This window comes from Salmo trutta, chromosome 6, assembly GCF_901001165.1.
Source record: "Salmo trutta chromosome 6, fSalTru1.1, whole genome shotgun sequence".
Lineage (NCBI taxonomy): Eukaryota > Metazoa > Chordata > Actinopteri > Salmoniformes > Salmonidae > Salmo > Salmo trutta.
In genome coordinates, this window is record NC_042962.1 from 56,266,540 (window position 1) to 56,293,780 (window position 27,241).

The following is a 27,241-nucleotide window of genomic DNA, read 5'->3' on the forward strand; positions in this document are numbered from 1 at the left end:
AAATGACACACAGTGTTGTTTCAGTATAACTATTAACCCATAAGCTACAGTTTTTAACGTGTCTTGAGAGTGATAAAGGTTTAAATTAGAGAAGAGTCTGGGGTTACGTCCCAAATGGCACCCAATTCCCCTAAGTGCCCTACTTTTGACCAGAGTCCTATGGGCTTTGGTCAAAGGAATTTCAGTGATTATAGGCAATAGTGTTCCATTTGGGACACACTTTTGGAGAGTGTGTGACCGACAATGTCCAACTCAAAAGGTTTCATTAGCATGATGATGGGACTTGTATAGTATTTTAGTTATAGTGTATACTTGCCAGCTATGCCTATGGGTAAACCATTTGAATTCAATCTTTATTTGACAGCACCACTTTTGATTTGAATGAAACCTTGTCTTCATTACTGGAAAAGATAAACGGTTGAGATTGAAATAAATTAAAAGCTTAGAAACAGGGCTGTCAAAATGTTCTATAATGAAACTTTTTTTCAAATAAAAATGAAATATTTGAACCTTTAATGTAAATTAACTCTGATTCTTTTCATGTTCGCAATCACGCATGTTGTAGCTTAGACCGCATTTGACATCATCTGATGTTTTGGTGTTGTGCCCGCCATCGGCTCTTGAATACAGGGTGGGTGTCATGTTTCGGCTGATAAATCTACTAAAATATAAATAAAATGGAACCACAAAGATGGTTGGAGGTCCACACATCAAAACGGTGACATGAATGGGAAAATCTGTTGTTTTAAATTATACTGTCAAGCCTCCATAGGAAACCTATTGAAATCATAGAAATATAGATAATATAATATACATTAGCATTTAAGTTAATTTTCAACAGTGGATGGACCGGTGGTCATCTTTGTGATAGTAATTAGAAGAATCAATTCAATTACATTTCAAAACAATGATGTTGTATTGTCAATACACTGGATAGGTGCAGTGAAATGTGTTGATTTACAGGTTCAGCCATAGTAGAACGGTGCTCCTTTGAGCAAGTTAGGGTTAAGTGCCTTGCTCAAGAACACATCTACAGATTTTTCAAGTTGTTGGCTCAGGTATTCAAACCAGCGCCCTTTCTGCTGCAGGCCCAATGCTTTATCCGCTAGGCTACCTAACAACCAAATGAAATAGCACCCACCCGGTATTGAAGAGCATGTTTTCTCAACCGTGGCAGGCACAACACAACAAAAACTCAGATGATGTGGAATAGGATCTAAGGTAAAACATCTGCAAATATGTATATATCTTTGAACACGTTTTTAGATAATTGACGTTGAAGTTTAAGAGTGGAAGAGGAAGATGGTACAGGGTGAGGGATCCTGAGAGGATTCATATGAGTAGGTAGAGATCAACAGAGAGTGATGGGAATAATATGTGCTTCAGTAAAGTGGGATCTTTAGCATTTATAACCATGGTTGTTCATTGTACTGTAGAAATGGATTGAAAGTCACAGAAAATAGAGGTTGTGGTGGCAGCTGCAGGGGGTGTTGAGTGGTAGTGATATGTCCTCTAAGACCGTTGGTCTGGAGTAGGACTAGATAGGGTTAAATAGTGCAATGGGTGGTGCATTTTTAGGACTAATAGGTGATAGGGCAATTTTCCTTTTCCCCAATGTTGTATTATTGTATCAAATAATATAATGTAGGTAGGCCGTCAATGGCCTCACACACCAGTACAGTAGGTGACGGTGTAAGCAACTAAAAGTTGGATGCGATCCGCCAACGAAATCCAAAAGAAGAAGAAAAAGAACACATGACCTATCCAGTGGTAACAGGAAATTGGAGAAAGCGTGTTCACGCCCAACCTGTTTGTGCTCTTGGTGCGAAAAACAGGTCTGGTATATTTATAGGCCTTACAAGTGGCGTGTGGTGTAGGCAAAGCCAATTAAGCCACAAAAACAGCTCTGGTGTTTGGTGATATAAGTGGATAATGAATTGCAAACGTGTACACTGGACAACCAAAGAGAATACGTTCAATGTGACGTACGTTATGCGATTGCGCTGTGTAAGACTTCCGTATCCGACTATAGCCTAATTAAATAGCTATCACAATTAGTAACTGCTAGCTAGCTAAGCACCTATAACGTGTCATATACGTAAGGTTAAGAAGACATGGATAAAAGGTAGATGTATTTGTACGAGTGGTGTTGTGAGCTAACGACGTAGGTAGCGTTACCTACCAGTTAAACGTATGCTGTTGCTAGATAAGGCGTTGGCTACAAGACAAAGAGTTAGCTTTGTAGAAGTGGTAGATCTAGGCTAGCTAACAAATTATCAAAATCATTAGTCCTGCTTTTAGTTTACATCTGATATGTAAATTGGCTATTTGAGCAAATAACAGTAAGTTAGCTAGCATTGGCTTAGTTAACTGGCCACCTGAACTTATCTATAAGAACATAACTATGTAGAATTCTAAATTGTCAGGAGCTAGCTAGTTGAAGTAGCCTAAACGTGGTCAATTATCTAGCTAGCTACTAGTTCATATGGCTGTGACAAGCCTGACCTTGGCCTGTTAGGCAAAGATGGATCGTAGCTAACCAAACATTAATCATTAGCTAGCTTGCCAACCCAACCAAGGCACATGCGTTGAGTGTTGTCCCTCCCACGACGTTAGTCCACTCAACAAATGTAGCTAGGTAGCCTAATGTTAAACATGTAGCAAGTAGACCTGTCTAGGTAGTGAGGAATGTCCCTGCAATCTCAAATAAGGTGGATAGGCCTGTACTACAGAGACCTCTTACCATTTGTTACCTACACTCACAGGTTAGCCTATAAAACACACTTAACTGCGTCTTTTGTTAGGGCTAGTTAATACATAGACTACATTGTTGCTTTACACATACTTTTACATATGGATGCAGTCTAGTCTGAAGGCATTTCAAGTAAAGTAACAGTTCCTTAGGCAGATTAAAAACTAGGCCTATCAGTTCCTTAGGCAGATTAAAAACTAGGCCTATCAGTTCCTTAGGCAGATTAAAAACTAGGCCTATGTAAAATGCGTAATGGGGAGGAACATCACATCTGTTGCAACATGTCCTTTAGGTTGACTCTACCCCTTTGGAATGCACCCACCTGTCAGTGCCAATATGGGCCATTCACATCACTATTATGATTGGTTGCTCAGCCTTTCTTTCATATCCAGCCAGGCCACTGTGTTTATAACCCTGCTAGTCTCGTTCCTAACCATAACATGCTCTATCCCTACTCCACAGATGCTGGTTGCCGGTTTGTGTGATCTTGTTGATGGAACTCCAAGGTATTAATCAGTCATGCTTTATATTGTTTGTTCTTATTCTACATGTGCAAAATGCCATATTGATGTCAGTGTCAGATGGATTCATTGGAGGCTCATTTTCTCTGTTTTGTAGTCTCTTCACAGGAGAGAGTTGAAGGTTTTACAAGAGGGGAGGTTATTTTACCATGTAGGTACAATGCAATGCCTGCTGAAGAGGTCAACATATTTTGGCGATACAAGGATGACCGTAATGTCTACAATATTGTCCGTGGAAAAGCAGACATGGCAGACCAAGACCGTCAGTTCAGAAACAGAATCAGGATTTTCCCTGAGGAATGGTCAAACGGCAACTTCTCTCTCCTACTGACTGATCTCAAGGACTCTGATAGTGGGAGTTATTCATGTTTCATACCAACAAAGGACATTCATCATCAAGTGGAACTTTCTGTTCAAGGTTTGTATTACAACCAAGTGTAACAGCCTCTTATCTATACTTTATTGGAATTTCCATTAACAGTTTTAAGAAGTTGATGATACAGTATGATAACACTATGGAAATGTCCCTCTTTATTTTATAGAGAAACCAACTCCTGAGCCTAAAGTTGGTCCAAAGAGCAGCAGCGTGAGCATCAAAGGACAGAACCTCAGCCCCTTCCTGTTTCTCCTCCTCAGTCCAGCTCTCCATTTCCTTTGATGTACATCACAGAAATTGGTCATTGTACTGCTTATGGGACTTGACAAGTTCCTAGTGGTTAAACTGCTGAAATACTTATTGTTTTATTTAATGTATGTAATAAGTTACTGCAAATATATATCGTGCTTGAACCACCTTCCTAGAGGTGAGTAAAAAAGTTATTCCAAATTGCCTGAAGCCACAGTGTTAACTGATAGGACCGCTGCAACACCTAATGGGGATCCTAGTAAAATACCAAACATTTTAGCTTTGCTTTTGTGAGCTATATTTAATGCACTTATAATACAGTATTTGTTGCTGATTAAATGCATGATGTTTTTTAAAAAGCCAGGGCCATCTGTAAAATCAAATTTGAACTAGGATTGAAATAGGATTGAGTCAATGTGTCCCTCCTGTCAACAAGATGCAGCTTCACTTACTAACATATTGAAGTATTTCCAGATCCGTTATTAATATTGTACTACCGAATGACATACGTTTTGTTGATATCTTGAGATTGAACATGTGCTGCACAGTAAAAGCTTATTAGTTCAGTCAACCTTTCAATTAGAAAGTATTTTACTTTGACACAGTGTTATTAAAGGAAACATATTCACTTCCTCAATGCTCTTTATTAGAGTGTTTATTTTAGCTTTTTGTAAACTATGGTTTGATCATGTGGTCGCACTGTGTGTTCAGTCAGATGTCTGTTAGAAGGAAGAAGTCAGTTCAGTCTCAAAGATTTATCACATCTCTGAGGATGTTGAGGATTGTTTCCTGTCTGTTCTGTAATGTTCTGACCATTTATTTATTTTGCTGTCATTTTACAATAAATGAAGTGGCTCATGGATTCTTCTGTTCTTAGGTGTCTTAAGACTGTGTGTTGGAACTGAGGCTTTGACAGAGACACTGGTAGAACTCAGACACAATGCAACCCTGAACTGTTCTCTAAATGTAACTGATGTACATTGGTACATACAGCACCAACCACAACCTCCACTGGCCATACTCCGCTCTTTCTCTAATAGTAGTATTGCTGGTTTTTATTACAATTATACTTTTAGACAGAAATATTCAGTAGGACATGGATTGTTAATACAGAATGTAACAGTAGATGATTGTGGAGTGTACCACTGTGTAAAGAAAGAAAAGGGTTTTGTCCTTTTCAGTAACGGCACCAGACTCATGACCACTGGTAAGGGCACATTTCATTCAATTATCAATATACTATATTTTTTCTACAAGATACATTTGAAAAGTGTTTTTGTTCATGTTTTACGCAGCAAGGTGCAAGACCACTACAGAAATGTACCATAACTCAAAGTGGATGTAGGGTACACATATTTCCCATAAAACTGCAGGACTTGAATCAATCAATGAAACAACAAACCCAAGTTCAATGTTTCGTAAGTGATTGTCTTTAATTTTCCAACTGATTTAACAGTAACTTTAATAGTCTGGGAAATGTTTTAATTATTGTAAATATATTGTGCTTATATAGGCTATCAAGTTTTGTTGAAATAAATGCACTAAATTTGAAAAAGTACATTTGCACATTTCAGTTGATCCTGAAGCAACAGAGCAACCCAGAGACGTCAACACAGCATGGCTAAAGGGTCTTCTCATTGGATCCGCGGTCTTAAATGCAGTGCTCATTTTATTGCTGTCAGGTGTATTTTTACACTCTTAAAATACGTTTTTTAGTAACCTAGTAACATCTGGGTGGCACCACCATGCATGTGGCTTTGATTCCCGGTGCCACCCATATTCACGCGTGACTAGGTCACTGGATGAAACCGTCTGATAAATGGCATATTATTATATTTTTTATCTAACTAAAAGTTTTCTTTAGACTGGATACCAGGCTAACCTTTTCTGCCTTTACATGCAATGTTAGAACTATCTGTTACTGTACTTTTGCCCCAGTACACACTGCAATATGTAAGATGTTACTCAGTGTTGTGTGATCACAATAGTCTATACTAATTCCATCTGAATGGGTCATCTTAGCCATTTCAGTGCTGTGGAAGAGAGCTGCTTGCCAGAAGAACCATGACTCTCCTCCAACCCCTGAACCACCTGAAAGGGCAGACGGGCCAGAGGTCAGTATCTGTAGTGGGAATATGGATATATATACAGTATATGAATATTATATCATACTTGTCTTTATGAGGGATGTTTTCACTCATATCCACACTGTTTTTCAGTATGAAGTGATACAGCTGGTTCAGACACCAAGAGGACCAAGGCCCGACTGCATAGCCTCAACTATTTACTCCAGAGTCCAGTTTCCAAATCCTTAACTCACAATTACTGCTTAATAAGGTGCCACATCTGTATCTACCATTCCTCTTCAATCTGGTTTAACATATCTGGGCTATTGTGATAATAGTTGTGACTTTGGTGGATAATGTGAACTAGAATATGACTTTGGTGGGGGTGGGGGGGGGGGTGCTGAGGAGTATTTATGTCTGTAATAAAGCCCTTTGTGTGAAGAACTCATTCTGATTGACTGGGCCTGGCTCCCAAGTGGGTGGGCCTATGACCTCCAAGGCCTACCCATGGCTGCGCCCCTGCCCAGTCATGTGAAATCCATTGGTTAGGGCCTAGCTAATGTATTTAAATTGACTGATTTCCTTCAATGAACTGTAACTTGTCGCGTTTATATTTTTGTTCAGTATATAAAAGTTACAAAATTGGATGTAGCAAGTAAGGATTCTAGCTTTAGTACCAGGGATATTTTGAAAAGGCCCTTTTCAGTAGAATTTCCTGCTCTATTTTTTTTAATGTTTGACCTTCTGCATAGTGAGAAATGGTCACTAAGCAAGAGACGAATTGACACTCACCACTTCCTCTTTGCACAGACTTGCGCTTCATGTGGAAGCTTTAAGCAAGTTAACTGTCTTGTTCGGGGGCAGAACGTCAGATATTGGTCTACACATACTGAGACAGAGGGGCACTGTTTCGCGTTTTTCTGTCGGCGCACGTCTCTGTCAAATAAATTATCCACATTTATTTGGACGGGCAAGGAGTTACAGTACGGCGGGCCAGGCCCATAGAAAATAAGGCCCGCCCATAACGACGGTCCTGATAGCTGATCCACAAGTAAGGTAAATTGAAAGTAAAATTACAATCTAGACATGGCTACTGTATGAAGGTCTTGAATTGAAATGATGTTCTTGAATTTTAAACTTGTGATAGCAAATAATGTATCCCTACAATGAGTATGCCTATATAAGATAAGGCAAAGTGAATTGGACATGATTATGATTGGTCTGATTTAGACCTCTAGCACCCTTTAAAAATATGTGTGTGGTTTGTCTGTACAGCAGCAAAGAGCTCTCAAACAGACAGCTGCTACACAAGCAGGAAACCAACCCAATCAACAACACACATTTAAGACGATGCTGAGAATTGTTGGACATCTGTTGTGTAAGACAATTGTTTTGTTACTGCATGTACTTAATCACTTAAGAAACAAATCAAATCTGTAAGGACCTGTTTTGTTTCTTGGTCTCTTTATATGCTGTCTAGGAGCTGATGGCTTGACAGAGAGACTGATGGAACTTGGACAGCACGCCAGCATAAACTGTTCTCTTAACATAGGAAGTGCTTACTGGTACATACAGCACCAACCGCACCAACCACAGCCTCCACTGGCCATACTCCGCTCTTTCTCTAGTAGTAGTCCTGCTGCTTTTTATTACAATAATACTTTTAGACAGAAATATTCATTAGAAACAGGAAATGGATTGTTAATACAGAATGTAACAGTAGATGATTGTGGAGTGTACTATTGTGCAAAGAAAGAAAAGGAATATCTCCTATTCAGCAATGGCACCAGACTCATGACCACTGGTAAGTGGAAATTCAATTAAATGATGAATATCTTTAAGATATGTATGGTGTACAGATGAGCTACCTTTTGGGTATCTTCCCAATAATGTAAAACACTGGTTTTCAGTTTTAGATGTGGTTAAGAATAACTCAGGATATATGACATTGTATGTGCAGTAAATCTGTTTTGTTTTCCCCAGAGGTTTATGCTGACTATCTAAACCAGCCCTCCAACTGCAGGTCATCATGGGGGAACTGTCTTCTGTCCATCTACAGTGTTCTGAATGTTATTCTTATCGTTATGATCCTGGGGCAGTAAATGGAAATACTAGATCGTATCAAAATGTAAACATTTTAAATAGTTTAACATTTTAATGTTTGCTGAGTAGCCAATGTTGCTTATGTAATGTTGATATTGACATATCCTATGTTGTTGGTGTATTTTTCAGTACATATCGTGGCCTTGTCATGTCAGAACTGAAACTGTCTTATAAAACTAACACCACCTCAACATGCAGACCAGAGGTAAGAGACTTGTTGTACACCACCTGAACAATTGCAGGATTCTTCCTCACCAATTGATTAAATGTAACAGTTTCAAATACTGTAACTCATACAACATATCATGATGTAACTGTCTGTAGGTATGGTCTTTGTAAAAGATTAATAGTTTTTTCCAGAAATCAGTGACACAGATCACAGCACCACCAAGAGGATTACATCCTGAACTTGTATCAATAATTACTATTGCAGTATAGTGCATGCCTCCAGAAGCGCAAGCTAACAACTCCTGCAATAGGTCAATTCTTTGAATCACTTCCTGGAGAATGATGCAAGCCATGTGACAATGTTACCGGGAACATATTACTAAAATACTCTTGTGAATACGCCTGTATCCTATCACCCCTTCTACCACTAGTCAGTAATTAATAATACATATTTTTCTTCATTTCCCACCTACTTTGACATTTATTTGTACTACATTTACATTTTAGTCATTTAGCAGACGCTCTTATGAGTGCATACATTTTTTTCTTCTTTTTTTTCTTTTTGTACTGCCCCCCCCCCCCGTGGGAAGCAAACCCACAACCCTGGCATTGCACACACCATGCTGGTGTTGCAAACACCATGCTCTACCAACTGAGCCACAGGGAAGGCCCTGTACTAAAATACATGCATGATGTAGGTCTAGTGCAATGTTTCCCAAACTCGGTCCTCAGGACCCCAAAGGGTGCACGTTTTGGTTTTTGCTCTAGCACTACACAGCTGATTCAAATAATCAACGAATTATCAATATTTGATGATTTGAATCAGCTGTGCAGTGTTAGGGCAAAAACCAAAACATGCACCCCTTGGGGTCCCGAGTTTGGGAAACGCTGGACTAGTGTGTAATTGTATACATAAACAGTCAATCCATTAGTGTAACTATCTTCTAGTAAAATGTCATGATTACAGTAATCAGCTGCTTAACTTCCTTTTTGTTCTAAAGCTCTGTGACTTCTGTGGAAATGTTAAATGAAATTGCAGTGAAGATCACAGGAACAAAAGAAAGGTATGACTCATGGCCCACTCAGTTGAAGGTAAAGTAGAGCAGCAGTTGTGAGAAAGATCTTGCACAGTGGAAAGTAACACACCACACCACCACATAAACAGATCATGTAAATGGTCACAGGCTGTGGTTGTATAACGGTATTTGTTCCAGTGATGCTTGTGAAAGAATTAGTCTGGCAAGAGGTTGTCTGTTGCAATACACTTTTATAATGAATGATTTCCTAACAACATGGTCTTAAACTCAAAGAAACACAGGCCTACCTTGTAGATATGAACACTATTAGATGTGTAGAGTAAATCATGCAGAATGATTTAGCCGTAGCTTTTGGACCATTAACACAATATTCACCAGGGTTGGGGTCAATAACATTTACATTCCAGTCAATTCAGGAAGTGCACTGAAATTCCAATGATCTTCTATGCTTTTCAATTAGGAAAATTTGGAATTGGAATTTGGTTTACTTTCTGAATTGCCTGGAATTAAAATGGAATTGACCCCCACCCTGATATTAACAAAACTCCTCAAATGGTCTGTCCTTGATGACACTTCAGTTACCCAGTGTTATGGCAGTGTCACAATGTCCACAGAAGGTGGCGCCTCTCCCCGGTCGGGCGGCGCTCGGCGGTCGTCGTCGCCGGCCTACTAGCTGCCACCGATCCATGTTTCAGTGTCTGTTGGTTATGTCTGTTTTAGTCTGCACCTGTTCCTTGTTTGTCATTAGTGGGGGGTATTTAGTTAATTAATTCTGTTTTCGTTTGGGATTCGTGCGGGATTGTTTCGTGTTCCGTTTATTGTAGCGGGCAGGATTTATGTATGTATTACGCAACGTATTTGGACAGGCATTAGGGTTGCCGGGCTGCGCCCCGTCTATTTGGAGTTTGGAGATATTCTCCTTCCTTTTTTTGTTGTTGACTGTGCACCCTGCCTTGTCGCTGTATTTGCTCTGGGCTTGATTTAACGATTGTTCAACGGACCTCAGTCTCCTGCACCTGACTTACCCCTTTCCTGATATCTTGGAGAATGTGACAGAATCCCGCACCAACCAGATGGAGTCAGCAGGAGCCGAAGCACCATCCATGGCTGAACAACTATCCCAACATGCCAGCCTCCTCCACCGCCTGGGCACGGCCATGGATCAGGTGTTGACCCGTTTGGAGAGCTGGGAGAGAGTCGCTCCCTCACCCCCACCAGTGCCGATTCTCCACCTGAGGCAGGAGACGATGAGCGCTCAGGACTTTGCCCTGGATTTCCGGACTCTCGCCGCAGGATCGGGGTGGAATGAGCGGGCCCTGATTGACCACTACAGATGTAGTCTTCGTGAGGACGTCCGCCGGGAGCTGGCTTGCCGGGACAATACTACCACCCTGGACCAGCTCATCGATTTGTCCATCAGGCTGGACAACCTGCTGGCTGCCCGGGGGCGTTCCAGTCGGGGCCTGTTTGTTCCACCTCCCAGCCCTCCTGCTCCACCGCCCATGGAGATAGGAGGGGCTGCTGCTAGGAGGACCGGAGGGGGGGGCCTCTCCTGTACCCACTGTGGTCGTAGAGGACACACTGCGGACCGGTGCTGGAGAGGTCCACCCGGGAGTTCAGATGGCAGGCAGAGCACCACATCGACCCCCCAGGTGAGTCAGCACCAACCACACCCAGAGCCCCCTGTCGACCACATGTACACCTCTGTTTGTTTTCCTGAGTTTTCCCCTCACTTCCAGTATAAGGCACTAGTCGATTCAGGCGCAGGTGGGAGTTTTATGGACCGTGGGGCTGCTAATAAGTTAGGGATTCCCCTGGTTCTGCTGGACCAACCCTTCCCCGTGCACGCCCTAGATAGTCGACCACTAGGGTCCGGCCAAGTGAGGGAAGTCACAGTGCTACTGGTCATGGTGACGCGGGGGGTCATGAGGAACGTATCAGCCTGTTCCTCATTGATTCCCCGGCGTTTCCGGTGGTACTGGGAATTCCCTGGCTAGCCACTCACAACCCAAAGATTTCGTGGAGGCAGAGGGCTCTTAAGGGGTGGTCGAGGGAGTGCTCAGGCAGGTGTATAGGAGTTTCCATCGGTGCGACCACGGTGGAAAGTCCAGACCCAGTCTCCACCGTGCACATTCCCTCTGAATATGCCGATTTGGCTATCGTCTTCAGTGAAACGAAGGCGACTCAATTACCCCCTCATCGACGAGGGGATTGTGCGATAAACCTCCAGGCTGACGCGGCCTTTCCTAGGAGTCACGTGTATTCTCTGTCTCAGGAGACAGCGGCTATGGAGACATATGTCGCTGAGTCCTTGAGACAGGGATACATTCGGCCATCTAAGTCACCCGTCTCCTCGAGCTTCTTTTTTGTGAAGAAGAAGGAGGGAGGTCTGCGCCCGTGCATTGATTATAGAGGTCTAAATTCCATCACGGTGGGTTTCAGTTACCCGCTACCTCTCATCGCTACGGCAGTGGAGTCTTTTCACGGGGCGCGCTTCTTCACAAAACTAGATCTCAGGAGCGCGTATAACCTGGTGCGTATCCGAGCTGGAGACGAGTGGAAAACTGCATTTAGTACCACATCTGGCCATTATGAGTACCTCGTCATGCCGTATGGGTTAAAGAATGCTCCCGCCGTCTTCCAATCCTTTGTAGATGAGGTTCTCAGAGACCTGCTCGGTCAGGGTGTGGTGGTGTACATCGATAACATGCTGATCTACTCCACTACACGCGCCGCGCATGTGTCTCTGGTGCCTAAAGTGCTTGGGCGGCTGCTGGAGCATGACCTGTACGTCAAGGCTGAGAAATGTGAGTTCTCCAAACGAGCCGTCTCTTTTCTGGGATATCGTATTTCTACCAACGGGGTGGTGATGGAAGGTAACCGTGTTACAGCCGTGTAATTGGCCGACTCCAACCATGGTGAAGGAGGTGCAGCGGTTCTTGGGGTTTTCCAATTACTACCGGAGGTTTATCCGGGGCTTTGGTCAGGTGGCGGCTCCCATTACCTCACTGATGAAGGGGGGGCCGGTGCGGCTGCGGTGGTCGGCAGAGGCGGACAGGGCCTTTAGTCGGCTGAAGGCTCTGTTTACCGACGCCCCGGTGCTGGCGCATCCGGACCCTTCTTTGCCATTCATGGTGGAGGTGGACATGTCCGAGGCTGGGGTAGGAGCGGTGCTGTCGCAGCGCTCTGGCGAGCCTCCAAAGCTTCGCCCCTGTGCGTTCTTTTCTAAGAAGCTGAGTCCGGCGGAGCGCAACTATGATGTGGGGGACCGGGAGTTGTTAGCCGTGGTCAAGGCCCTGAAGGTGTGGAGACATTGGCTTAAGGGGGCACGACACCCTTTCCTCATCTGGACTGATCACCGTAACCTGGAGTACATCCGGGCAGCGAGGAGACTTAACCCTCGTCAAGCCAGGTAGGCCATGTTTTTTACAAGGTTTCAATTCACCCTGTCGTACATTCCAGGTTCCCGGAACCTGAAGGCCGACGCACTGTCGCGTCTCCACGACACCGAGGAGCGGACCATCGATCCTACTCCCATCCTCCCTGCCTCCTGTCTGGTGGCACCAGTGGTCTGGGAGGTGGATGCGGACATCGAGCGGGCGGGGCAGTCTGAACCCACTCCACCTCAGTGTCCCGCGGGTCGGAAGTACGTCCCGCTCGGTGTTCGCGATCATCTGATCCGGTGGTCGCACACTCTACCCTCCTTGGGTCATCCTGGTGTTGAACGGACAGTGCGGGGCCTGAAAGGAAAGTACTGGTGGCACACTTTGGTTCAGGATGTCAGGCGCTATGTCTCTTCCTGTTTGGTGTGCGCCCAGTGTAAGGCTCCTAGGCACCTGCAGCGAGGGAAACTACAGCCCCTCCCCGTTCCACAGCGACCGTGGTCCCACCTGTCGGTGGATTTCCTTATGGATCTCCCGCCTTCTCAGGGGAACACCACGATCCTGGTCGTTGTGGATCGGTTCTCTAAGTCCTGCCGTCTGATCCCTTTGCCCGGTCTTCCTACAGCCCTACAGACCGCAGAGGCCCTGTTTACGCATGTCTTCCGGCACTACGGGGTGCTCGAGGACATCGTCTCTGATTGGGGTCCCCAGTTCACGTCCAGGGTGTGGTGGTCATTTATGGAGAGGCTGGGGGTCTCGGTCAGTTTGACTTCAGGTTTCCACCCCGAGAGTAATGGGCAGGTGGAACGTATCAACCAGGATGTGGGCAGGTTTCTGTGGTCCTATTGCCAGGACCGGGCAGGGGAGTGGGCGAGGTTCGTGCCATGGGCCGAGATGGCACAGAACTCTCTGCGCCACTCCTCTACTAACTTGTCGCCCTTCCAGGTGGTGTTAGGGTACCAGCCGGTCCTGGTGCCATGGCATCAGAGCCAGACAGAGGCTCCTGCGGTGGAGGAATGGGTCCAGCGCTCGGAGACCTGGAGTGCCGTCCAGGAGTGCATTAAACGAGCTATAGGACGGCACAAGGAGAGCGCTGACCGCCGCCGCAGTGAGGCCCCCGTTTTCAAACCGGGGGACAGAGTCTGGCTCTCGACCCGGAACCTTTCCCTCCTAGCCTGCCCTGCCGGAAGCTGGGTTCGCGATTTGTGGGGCCGTTCAAAGTCCTGAGGAGAATAAACGAGGTGTGTTATAGGTTACAACTTCCTTCATATTACCGTATTAACCACTCGTTTCATGTGTCTCTCCTCAGGCCGGTGGTAGCTGGTCCGCTGCAGGCGCTGAGTTGCGGGAGGTCCCTCCACCACCCCTGGACATCGGGGGGGCCCCGGCGTACACAGTCCAGTCCATCTTGGACTCCCGACGTCAGGTGGGGGGCCTGCAGTACCTCGTGGACTGGGAGGGGTACGGCCCGGAGGAGAGGTGCTGGGTCCCAGTGGGGGACATTCTGGATCCAGCCCTGATGCAGAGATTCCACAGCCTCGTCGTCGCCGGCCTACTAGCTGCCACCGATCCATGTTTCAGTGTCTGTTGGTTATGTCTGTTTTAGTCTGCACCTGTTCCTTGTTTGTCATTAGTGGGGGGTATTTAGTTTGTCTGTTTTCGTTTGTGATTCGTGCGGGATTGTTTCGTGTTACATAAATCATGCCCGCTACAATAAACGTATGTATTACGCAACGTATTTGGATAGGCATTAGGGTTGCCGGGCTGCGCCCCGTCTATTTGGAGTTTGGAGATATTCTCCTTCCTTTTTTTTGTTGACTGTGCACCCTGCCTTGTCGCTGTATTTGCTCTGGGCTTGATTTAACGTTTGTTCAACGGATCTCAGTCTCCTGCGCCTGACTTACCCCTTTCCTGCTATCTTGGAGAACGTGACAGGCAGGGTAAGGTGTGACACTGCCTGGTGTTATGGGGTCTACATAGTCTTGGAAACCGACCCTCGGCAACACAGTGACTAGGGTCTGGTTTCAACGATAGACGTTTTTGGCAAAGAGGAACTACGTATTTCCTCTATGCCAAAATAATCCTTCATTGAAACCACACCACTGTGTTGCCTAGGGATAGGTTTCAGACTAGTTTCTACGTATCAGAAAAATGGCTCTATCTATCTACAGGGACTCTACTGGGCTTCATCCAAATACCCCCTGTGACATCTTCCCCTCAGTCACTGTCTTGGGTCTTTGGGGGTTCTCCCTTTCCACTGCTCTCCAGGGGCCATATTCATAAAGCATCTCAGAGCAGGAGTGCTGATCCGGGATCAGGTCCTCCCTGTCCATGTGATCTTGTTCATTATCATCCAAAAGCTAAAACTGATCACAGATCAGCACTAAGACACTATGATTAAGGGGCCAGTTAGGCCACTTATTTCAAGTTTTATTAGACTTGTGTACGGATACACATAGTATACACTGTCCAACGAAATGATTACTTGCAGGTTCCTTCTCGACAATGCAAAACAATAAGAAATAAGAAAATACAAGAATAATAAAGAAATAAATGGCTCAGTTGAATAGAATAAACATCTTAGCATAAGTATAATAGAGGAAGGCACACTTTATAGTCCAATATTTACACGTGTTTTGGGGAAGGGGGGATTGGGGGCAAGTAATTATACAATGTTGATGCGGTGTAATAGCTGTGCCGCTATACGGGTAAAAGACTAAGGTGTTGCGCTCTTTTCTTTGTGTGCCAAATCTTAATGAACACAACTGTCCAGACGGTGGCAGTAATGCACCATCACAGATGGTTTGCACCATTACGGGCTCGCTTGAACCTGGTGTTGGGTTGCGACCGGTTTTCCAATGCAAGGCGTCCATCTGTCTCGAAGTGCCAAAGCGCATTACCACTACCATGCGCTTGATGTTGGTCCAGTGTCATCTCAGTGTTTTAGGGAGCACCATCCGATAAAAAGGGAATATTCCATTTTGATAGCGCTCACACGTGTAGGCATACATGTAACCAGGGCTAAATACACGGATAGCCTACAGGTTCCTTCATTAGGTGTTGATTGGAAAGAATCAACAAGCGTCTGACACAAACCATTAGGATAATGACGCACGAATCTTAATGCGTAGGCCATTACAAATGCACTGACAAATAAGATACACAGCCTCGCCTTAGTATGTAAAAGCAACACAACCCATTACACCACCGTTTTTCTGGCGTGATTTATAAATCCCATAGGCCTAAACCTACAGTACCTGAGGGGAAATGGAACTTGAGCACGCGACCACAGGCCTGTGTCGAGCGCACTGGCAGTGCCATATAGTTCCAGACCTGTAGCCAATGTGCCATAAAAGGTCCAGAGGGCATGTTCACAAGCAATCTACAAATGCACTCACTGTCAATAGCAAGTTTGGCTTTGATGCTGAGTATTGCTGACAAGGGCTTTGCCTTTTTTTCGACACTCACCCCCTTCGCGGATCGCGCCCATCTCATCATCGGTGTGTAAATTCTCAGAATAAATTAAACATGTCCATTCTCCAGGTACTTCATTATAGTCAACAATTTAATCTAATAACATTTGACACGTTTGGATTTAACTTCATAGGCCAACTAATTGCAATGTTGCCTCATATTCGGTTGACAGTGATTCTTAGTTAGGCCTATGTGACGGTAGAAAAAACGTTTATTTTAGAAATGAAAGGAACCGTTATCTATTCAACAACCGTTTCCCCACTGCGTATCGATCGCATGTAATGCCTTTACTGTGTGTGAATTCATCGTGCTCATGTGAAATCCACCGCGGTGCAGAGCGCAATGAAGCGGCATAACCCCACGGGTTAGTTCCCATGGGACTGTAGGGGGAGAGTTGTCTGTCATTAATAACGGCAATCCAATTACGCGGACCCGGTTTGAGCTATTATGATGCTTCCTTTTGCACAGTTCTAAACGAAATAGGTCGTTTTTCTCATGATACAGCGCCAAGTATTGTATATCTCTCTAGTCTGTTTCCATTATATTCCATTCTATTCCTTAGATTTAGGATTGATTTGGGGTCAGGTGATCTAGATCTGTGCTTATAGGCCTGGGCAATAGATTATGCGATATGCCTAAATATATTTTTTGCTCTCAGTGTTGGGTATGGCATATTGTCAAGTCTATGTCCCATTCCAGGGATATATAATATTATAACCTTTTCTATCCCAATTATACTGTATCATTTGTATACTTCTACTTTGAAGAAAGAAACAAACAGAAGACTTAATACTCGAATTTACCCTACACTCTTAGAAATAAAGGTTCTGGATAGAACCAAAAAGGGTTATATGCTTGCTTCATATATGGTACCTCTTATGGTTCTATATAGAACCCTTTTGTAGGGTTCTTCTTCCTGAACCAAAATTGGGTAATATAGAACCATTTGGTTTCATATACTGTTCTATATAGAACCATTTGGTTTCATATACTGTTCTATATAGAACCAATTTCGGGTTCTATATAGAACCATAAGAGGTACCATATGTGAAGCAAGCATATAACCCTTTTTGGTTCTATCCAGAACCTTTTTTTCTAAGAGTGTAGGGTAAATTCGAGTATTAAGTCTTCTGTTTGTTTCTTTCTTCAAAGTAGAAGTATACAAATGATACAGTATAATTGGGATAGAAAAGGTTATAATATTATATATCCCTGGAATGGGACATAGACTTGACAATATGCCATACCCAACACTGAGAGCAAAAAATAAATGTAGGCGTATAGCATAATCTATTGCCCAGGAAGAAAAATAACGAATATGCACAGTAACCTATTTACCTTCAATATCTCCCTCGCCCGCTCGCTCGCTCGCTGGCGGTCCGTCCGTCCGTCCGTCCGTCCGTCCGTCCGTCCGTCCCTCCCTCCCTCCCTCCCTCCCTTTGTTTTCGCTGTGGAGAGCACTGGTGGAGCGAAGCGTGCTGGAGGTTTATGGTAATTGCGGTTCCCCGATTGGCCTTCTGGGTAGAGTCTGCGACTGGAACCAAGGCGCAGGCACTCAGTCTCCGTTGTACTTCTGGAGGAGGTAGTTGTGAGTGCTCTGAATGGTGCCATACGGAAGAAAACGGAACAGTAAAATTAGGACGAAATAAAAACTAATGGGAACATTGACAGAAACATCCTAGCCTCTCACTGAAGATAATGGGCACTGTTAGCATTCTTTATTTGTTGAAAACGGAAATTCTCGCCATATTTTTGAGGTGGCGTGTGTGCTGTATGGCGAGCTCAACATGGCGCTGCAATGCATAACCAAACTGAATTAGTTTATTGAGACCTACGACCGTTGTTGTCACCTGTGCTCCTTGAAACATTCACGACAACGATTCATTTGGTGTATTTTTACTAATGGATATATTTACTGGGGGCAGAAACGTAGCCTATCACTGCTACTCCGTGGATGAGGTCGTTGATTGTCGCCTACTCGTCTTTCCCGGATTTTTACCAACTGGAAATGTATAAAGACTAAGGATGTTTTCGTAGTCTAATCTTACCGACATGTCATTTAACAAGCACAACATTGTCACCCCTGTTTGCTGTAAAGTTAAATTACAAAAGTGATATTTCCCCTGACGCACGAACTCTCGTCGGGTCGTTTTGACTGACTCGTGGAGCCTAGAGAACACGGCCAAAAAGTTCCAACTGGACATTTTGTGTTTTGGCCAAGGACAATCGAAATTAGAGAAATTATTCTGGGATTTCTATCAGGTAGGCTAAGAAGTTTTGTGGACGTTTGTGCCTTTGTTTTCCTTTCCATGTTTCGTTTTGTTTGCTTTTCTGTCTTGCTCCAGTCTGAAGACTCGATCTTGTTCGGCGTCGCTCTGACGATATGGAGACTTGGCCATCTGATAAGGGCTTCTACAAAGAACTGCCTATTTAAGTGGAATATTTAGTTGCTTGCCAATGTTTTGGTGTACTGAGAGATATGTGTTAACCTAGTAGAATTCATGTTTCACATAGGCTTTGTATAAACCTAGTCTAGCCTAAACCCGTTTCTATAGAAAGATTGTAGCCTATTGATGGTGTGATATTGGATGGTTTGGTAACGGAAATGTATTCATTTAGTGTTGCTTAAGCCTACATGTTTTATCGTTCATCCAAACTCTTAGTAAGTCATAATGAGAGATCCAATGTTGTCACGGGACTTTCCAGCTAATCTTTTTTTTTCAGCCAGTCAGCAAAATTTAAAGGAAAATGTGAAATAAAAAATGTGCGCGTGTGTGATTTCGATGTAGACTAATCTAATTCTCATGTTTCAAATGAATGGCCTGGCATAAACAAATTAGTTGAGTCTCCGTGTGTATCGGCCTATAGCCGTTTTTCTATATATAAAAATAAAGATTCAGTCTTAATTTAGTGCCTCGCCCATTTTTGACACCATCCCATATACCTTGTGGAACGACTTTGCAGATAAACGCTTGTGGAGGTCATCTGTGTAATTTCACTGCGCATTTCAGCGAGTGGCTGATGGTGTGGTGGGCTGTATCGTTTTCCATTTATCAACGACTTCATGGATAGAATGCGGCAATCATGCTTAAAATGAATTATAATGATCGGTGATCGAGCGCATTGAGACGGGTGTAGGTGTCCTGTAGGATAATGTAAGCCTAAGTAAACGTGTCTAAGGCTTCTGTCCCACATTGCAAGGTCTGTTTTCTTGTACACCATATACTCTTGTCATGTTGGCAACTTGACGTGTTCTGTCGCCTTAACTTAAACGAGTCCGAACTAAAGTCCTCCCCTCGCCCCGGGGACGGGAAATGGCTCTGGTCACAGGCTGCGCTACGGAATTCGACTCGTTGCATGTACAGTACTAGACACAAGCAAGCGCAGACGCAACAACGGAGTGCAGTGTTTTTGGACTCATAAAAACGCCTCAATTTGTGTTTTTAAACTTTTACACCAAGAACAGAGCGAACACAGTGGAGAAGCAACTTACTGCGCTTGAGGCTCTTAGGAAAATAATACAGGCCTAGGCTGTTTATTTCACAAAGTTATCTGGCTTTGTTGTCAGTTTCCTACCATAAATGAATTCCAAATACTTGGTATCCTAACTGAAAGCTGAATGTGGCACAAAGACCGAGGGGTTACTGTCACAGAGCTTATTCAAAACAGATTGTCCTTTATAGACCTACTGTCACAGAGCTTATTCAAAACAGATTGTCCTTTATAGGCCTACTGTCACAGAGCTTATTCAAAACAGATTGTCCTTTATAGGCCTACTGTCACAGAGCTTATTCAAAACAGATTGTCCTTTATAGGCCTACTGTCACAGAGCTTATTCAAAACAGATTGTCCTTTATAGGCCTACTGTCACAGAGCTTATTCAAAACAGATTGTCCTTTATAGGCCTACTGTCACAGAGCTTATTCAAAACAGATTGTCCTTTATAGGCCTACTGTCACAGAGCTTATTCAAAACAGATTGTCCTTTATAGGCCTACTGTCACAGAGCTTATTCAAAACAGATTGTCCTTTATAGACCTACTGTCACAGAGCTTATTCAAAACAGATTGTCCTTTATAGGCCTACTGTCACAGAGCTTATTCAAAACAGATTGTCCTTTATAGGCCTACTGTCACAGAGCTTATTCAAAACAGATTGTCCTTTATAGGCCTACTGTCACAGAGCTTATTCAAAACAGATTGTCCTTTATAGGCCTACTGTCACAGAGCTTATTCAAAAAAAGATTGTCCTTTATAGACCTACTGTCACAGAGCTTATTCAAAAAAAGATTGTCCTTTATAGACCTACTGTCACAGAGCTTATTCAAAAAAAGATTGTCCTTTATAGGCCTACTGTCACAGAGCTTATTCAAAACAGATTGTCCTTTATAGGCCTACTGTCACAGAGCTTATTCAAAACAGATTGTCCTTTATAGGCCTACTGTCACAGAGCTTATTCAAAACAGATTGTCCTTTATAGGCCTACTGTCACAGAGCTTATTCAAAACAGATTGTCCTTTATAGACCTACTGTCACAGAGCTTATTCAAAACAGATTGTCCTTTATAGGCCTACTGTCACAGAGCTTATTCAAAACAGATTGTCCTTTATAGGCCTACTGAAGAACCAATTTCAGACTAGGAATGCTTTTTGTTTATATTTAAATTTAACCAACTTGGTATGGGGGCTGTGAGAGCGCAATTTACCCGCATTGTTGTTAGCCTTCATTTATGCCAAATGCAATCATGCTGCTGGCAACTATCTAGGCATATTTCATATGACAGTCAAATCGAATGAATGCTGTCACACACGAACAATTAGGCCTACAACTTGGATAAATCTGGAAAGACATCCATTACCACAGTTAGGCACGTACCTATAGACTCGTTTTTATGTTCAAATAACAGATTTCAGGACACAAGAACGGCTTAAACAACTTGCCTAACCAATTGGTATTGTCAAAATCATACTTTTTAAAGTGATTTATCTGAGAAGAGACCTCCCTACTCGCATTCTGCATTTATTTGGTGAAGGCCTACGCCCCCATTCTGGCAACCCGGGCTGTTTATTTTTAGCGCAGCCATCTCGTCTGCTCGAGCCTTTGTGCACTCAACGCAGACAGACGAGTCGTGTCCAGAGAGACGGTGGTTTTCAGGATATGTTTTCCTTCATCAACCACCTTGAAATGTGATATGGAAATAGTAAGTCGTTGGCCAACCGCCGAGAGAACATTCGGCGTCAGATAAACATTTATTTAGGCATTTTCTTTTGAACAATGGGAAGAGTAATAAGGCATCAAAGATAAGCGTGATTGACTCACGGTTGTCAAGCTTTTTCTGCTACCACAATATTAGCTGGTTGTTGTCATGTAGGCCTAAATGAGGCCTTTCTCTGACTGTAGGCCTATAGGCTACTTCTAACATATGCCGAATATATTAATAGGATATAGGTCCGCTATTTTTCGAGTTTGACACAATCAGTGGAAACGCTTGTGAAGGAAAATAAACCCACGGCGCTGCAGTGAGCTGTAGAGAGAGAATTGCTTAGTCGACTCCCGCTGGAGATGTCACAGTTTGATTGAAGCTTTTCCTCTACAAGGCGAGTCTCCCCAGGGACGGCGGTCCCGAAACAGGAGAGCTCTTCTCTCCGCTTCAGAGCGCTTTTGTGCCGCAGCAGGAGCTCTGTGTGCACGGTTCTCTGCGCTCTCTCGTAAAAGGACGCCTCCTGACGCCCACACATTGTTTTCTTTACGCGTCGTTCTCACCAGCAGCCAGAATGCACCTAAGTAGAAAGGATAACAGCCCCGAGGTACCTTACACTAGGGGCACGTATTTTATTTAAATGGACCCGGGGCCCGTCGAATTGGAGCAGCCAAGTTTTAGGTCAAGTGAGGGACACTTCCGTGGTGTTTGGCTGGCTGGCTGTTTCTGCTTTCCACCCATTGATTTTAGAATTTGTCACGCCGTGCTTAGAATGACACGTCTATGATTCTGTAATATAAACTACAATTAGACTGCATGTCGTACAGGTCGCATGATCTCTGTTGGGTGCTCGTCCTATCCTAGGCCTATAGCCTACAAATATCATAGGTCTTTGGATAAAGTCTAGCCTACATGTTTACGTTATTGATGAATTTGTTAGGCGAATCCACATTGTAAAACCACCACCATGCCTGCAGCCAGCGGTGTTTTCTAAATCCTGACACTGTCGTAGCCGAAACGTGTCTGTGTAGGCTGATCCCCTGATGCAATAAAAAGCAATAAAAACTGTAAAATGAAGTAAGACCCTTTGAACTACTTTTTGGATAGGCTTAGGGCCGTATTATTTTGGATTGGTTTTATGCACCAACAAACAAAGCCGTCAACTTCCAGAAGGAGTGAGGGAGAGCGCAATGGTTTGGTTTCACATTGAATTGCTTACAGGAAACGAAATAACACGACCATTAAATGATTGCGCATAAGGGGACTTGTTTTTCTGACCAGCAAGGTTTTATCTGTTCGAATAATGGCGCGCCCAACGCATCCATGGTTGTAATCTGAAGTCTGGACACGCCCGTTCCCCCGGAAAATGATTCATCAATCGGAATACAACTAATCCATTTTATTTAGTAATTTTATTAATGAATTCAATTATGTTAATGTTAGTAAATATAATATTATATTTCCATAATGCAGTATGCCTAGACAATCACACAAATGTGTGCATTGGCCAATGTCACAAATATAAATGTTATATTGAAATGTAAATGACAGATTAATGACGTCTCACATTGCGGTGAGTGAGTGGGACAATTCCCTTGGCTGCGAACCTCTTCGGGAAGAACATTGCACGAGAGACCTCTGTTCTGTGTGACGAAGGGGGGGAAGTTGTTTCGTAACAGGCTTATCAAATATCTGTGGTTAAGGAGCACAGGCGGGCTGGGGCGAGTCGCACGAAACAAAACCAGACTACAGGCTGCTTTGTCTGGGGCGCTGCTAGGGCATCCAAGCGTCATGAGAATTGGAGCCAAAATAGAGATAGAGGGGGGGAGGGACTCCAAATGTGAAAGATAAATGGAAGCAAGGCCAAAACAACAAATGGCTCAGCTGGCACTTTGCATTTTAACTGGATTAAATAAAAAAACATGAGTTCATTTCTGGCCATTTGTGTCACACCAATAATAGAGCCCGCTTCATTTTCTGTAAAAAAATAAACACCAGTCAGACAGCTCAAGAGGTATGGCTAGATATGCACACACACACACATAGGTACTAATATATATATATATATATTAGTACCCATCAAAAGTTTGGACTCACCTACTCATTCAAGGGTTTTTCTTAATTTGTACTATTTTCTACATTGTAGAATAATAGTGAAGACATCAAAACTATGAAATAACATGTATGGAATCATGTAGTAACCAAAAAAGTGTTGAACAAATCAAAATATATTTTGTTTTTGAGATTCTTCAAAGTAGCCACCCTTTGCCTTGATGACAGCTTTGCACAATCTTGGCATTCTCTCAACCAGCTTCACCTGGAATGCTTTTTCTTTTCAACAGTCTTGAAGGAGTTCCACATGCTGAGCGGTTGGCTTCTTTTCCTTCACTATGCAGTCCAACTCATCCCAAATCATCTCAGTTGTGTTGAGGTTGGGTGATTGTGGAGGCCAGGTCATCTGATGCAGCACTCCATCACTCTCCTTCTTGGTCAAATAGCCATTACAGAGCCTGGAGGTGTGTGGGGTCATTGTCCTGTCCCACTATGCACAAACCCGATGGGATGGCGTATCGCTGCAGAATGCTGTAGTAGACATGCTGGTTAAGTGTGCCTCGAATTCTAAATAAATCAACGACAGTGTCACCAGCAAAGCACCCACACACCATCACACCTCCTCCTCCATGCTTCACGGTGGGAACTACACATGCAGAGATAATCCGTTCACCTACTCTGCGTCTCACAAACACACGGTGGTTGCAACCAAAAATCTCAAATTTGGACTCATCAGACCAAAGGACAGATTTCCACCAGTCTAATGTCCATTGTTCGTGTTTATTGGCCAAAGCACGTCTCTTCTTCTTATTGGTGCCCTTTAGTAGTGGTTTCTTTGCAGCAATTTGACCATGAAGGCCTGATTCACACAGTCTCCTCTGAACAGTTGATGTTGAGATGTGTCTGTTCCTTGAACTCTGTGAAGCATTTTTTTGGGTGGCAATTTCTGAGGCTGGTAAACTCTAATGAACTTATCCTCTGCAGCAGAGGAAACTCTGTGTCTTCCTTTCCTCTAGCGGTCCTCATGAGAGCCAGTTACATCATAACGCTTGATGGTTTTTGTGACTGCACTTGAAGAAACGTTCTAGCTTCTTGACATTTTCCGCATTGACTGACCTTCATGCCTTAAAGTAACAATGGACTGTCATTTCTCTTTGCTTATTTGAGCTGTTCTTGCCATAATATGGACTTGCTCTTTTACCAAATAGGGCTATCTTCTGTATACCACCCCTACCTTGTCACAACACAACTGATTGGCTCCAATGCATTAAGAAGGAAATAAATTTCACAAATTAACGTTTAATAAGGCATACCTGTTAATTGAAATGCATTCCAGGTGACTACCTCATGAAGCTGGTTGAGAGGATGCAAAGCTGTCATAAAGACAGACTGGCTACTTTGAAGAATCTAAAATCTAAAATATATTTTCATTTGTTTAACCTTTTTTGCTTACTTCATGATTCCATGTGCTATTTCATAGTTTTGATGTCTTCACTATTATTCTACAATGTAGAAAATAGTAAAAATAAAGAACCTTGAAGGTGTCATAACATTTGATTGTTAGTGTGTGTATATAAAAAATATATATTTTTACATATGATTAATTCTAGGTGTTTGTAAAATTAAACAATTTACAGACACGGGCTAGTCCCCCTCCGGACCACCCCCAGCCATCCTCATGTACTTTGTACCCCCTCAGATTTTTGGGGTACATGACACCCCTTGTCTGACTAATAGGTTTCCTCCATAGCCTATAAAAGCAGTTCTGTGAATCAGAACAATACAAAATAAAACCCTGTTTTTGCTCTAGAAATAAACTAAGTCTCCTTCTGCCTATTCAACAGCACATGCCGTTGATAGAGAGCAGAGTTTGTTTATCCTGGGCAAGGGGGAGGGGTGCACGAAATGGGTTAATCTCTCCACTCCCTTCCTCCCCTCCTCCCTCCCTGTCGGCTGACTGAAAGCTAGGGTCATGGAGGGTGTGGAGAATGAATGTGGAGAACGTGACTGAACTGTTGTTCCTCTCTCTGCGCTATAGACTCCTCCTTGAGCAGAACTGGAAATGATTTAATGGTTGTAGTGCATGTGAAGTCTATAGGCAATAGGTGAGGGATTTGGTTGTAGGAGTGATGCGAGACCATAGGACCATGCCTGGACAATTCCAATGTTGTGTGTGATCTGAGGTCCAGAGTGTGCACATTTGAATGTGCTACTGTTTATAGGACTGTTATTACACTACATTATAATAATGTATTCTGTTCAAAAGACAGGTATTTGTCTTCTATGTTCCTATGTAGCTCAGTTGGTAGAGCATGGTCCTATGTAGCTCAGTTGGTAGAGCATGGTCCTATGTAGCTCAGTTGGTAGAGCATGGTCCTATGTAGCTCAGTTGGTAGAGCATGGTCCTATGTAGCTCAGTTGGTAGAGCATGGTCCTATGTAGCTCAGTTGGTAGAGCATGGTCCTATGTAGCTCAGTTGGTAGAGCATGGTCCTATGTAGCTCAGTTGGTAGAGCATGGTCCTATGTAGCTCAGTTGGTAGAGCATGGTCCTCTGTAGCTCCGTTGGTAGAGCATGGTCCTCTGTAGCTCCGTTGGTAGAGCATGGTCCTCTGTAGCTCCGTTGGTAGAGCATGGGCCTCTGTAGCTCCGTTGGTAGAGCATGGGCCTCTGTAGCTCCGTTGGTAGAGCATGGGCCTCTGTAGCTCCGTTGGTAGAGCATGGGCCTCTGTAGCTCCGTTGGTAGAGCATGGGCCTCTGTAGCTCCGTTGGTAGAGCATGGGCCTATGTAGCTCCGTTGGTAGAGCATGGGCCTATGTAGCTCCGTTGGTAGAGCATGGGCCTCTGTAGCTCCGTTGGTAGAGCATGGGCCTATGTAGCTCCGTTGGTAGAGCATGGGCCTCTGTAGCTCCGTTGGTAGAGCATGGGCCTCTGTAGCTCCGTTGGTAGAGCATGGGCCTCTGTAGCTCCGTTGGTAGAGCATGGGCCTCTGTAGCTCCGTTGGTAGAGCATGGGCCTCTGTAGCTCAGTTGGTAGAGCATGGGCCTATGTAGCTCAGTTGGTAGAGCATGGGCCTATGTAGCTCAGTTGGTAGAGCATGGGCCTATGTAGCTCAGTTGGTAGAGCATGGGCCTATGTAGCTCAGTTGGTAGAGCATGGGCCTATGTAGCTCCGTTGGTAGAGCATGGGCCTATGTAGCTCCGTTGGTAGAGCATGGGCCTATGTAGCTCAGTTGGTAGAGCATGGGCCTATGTAGCTCAGTTGGTAGAGCATGGGCCTATGTAGCTCAGTTGGTAGAGCATGGGCCTATGTAGCTCAGTTGGTAGAGCATGGGCCTATGTAGCTCGGTTGGTAGAGCATGGGCCTATGTAGCTCGGTTGGTAGAGCATGGGCCTATGTAGCTCGGTTGGTAGAGCATGGGCCTATGTAGCTCGGTTGGTAGAGCATGGGCCTATGTAGCTCGGTTGGTAGAGCATGGGCCTATGTAGCTCGGTTGGTAGAGCATGGTCCTATGTAGCTCCGTTGGTCGAGCATGGGCCGTGATTGGGAGTCCCATAGGGCAGCGCACAATTGGCCCAGCGTTGTCCGGGTTTGGCCGGGGTAAACTGACTCGCCTAGTTAAATAAAGGTTAAATAACATTTAAAAAAAAGTTTCTTTGGATGAAAGTGTCTGCTAAATGGCATTCATATATATTTCTACTGACTGGTACTCTCTCTGTGTGTATATATGTATATATTTCGACTGACTGGTACTCTCTGTGTGTGTGTATGTATATATTGCTACTGACTGGTACTCTCTCTGTGTGTGTGTATATATATGTATATATTGCTACTGCAGTATCTAGGTTGTGCACATACTTCCAT

General features: G+C 43.9%; 1 protein-coding gene and 2 long non-coding RNA genes across 3 annotated transcripts in view; all 3 read left to right on the plus strand.

Moving 5' to 3' along the window:
* Window positions 1–1,997: 1,997 nt before the first annotated feature.
* On the plus strand, window positions 1,998–4,761 carry LOC115196362 (uncharacterized). The gene is made up of 4 exons (XR_003878840.1): window positions 1,998–2,125; window positions 3,215–3,258; window positions 3,371–3,691; window positions 3,816–4,761. It is a non-coding gene; the product is annotated as an uncharacterized LOC115196362 (long non-coding RNA).
* Window positions 4,762–6,678: 1,917 nt separating this feature from the next.
* LOC115196365 (uncharacterized) lies at window positions 6,679–8,747 on the plus strand. Its single transcript, XR_003878845.1, has 5 exons — window positions 6,679–7,020; window positions 7,240–7,342; window positions 7,445–7,768; window positions 7,948–8,092; window positions 8,197–8,747. It is a non-coding gene; the product is annotated as an uncharacterized LOC115196365 (long non-coding RNA).
* Window positions 8,748–17,604: 8,857 nt separating this feature from the next.
* Window positions 17,605–27,241, plus strand: part of bcor (BCL6 corepressor) — a gene marked incomplete in the record, with an annotated part of 55,911 nt that continues 46,274 nt past the window's right edge. The window contains 1 exon segment of the mRNA XM_029757131.1: window positions 17,605–18,391.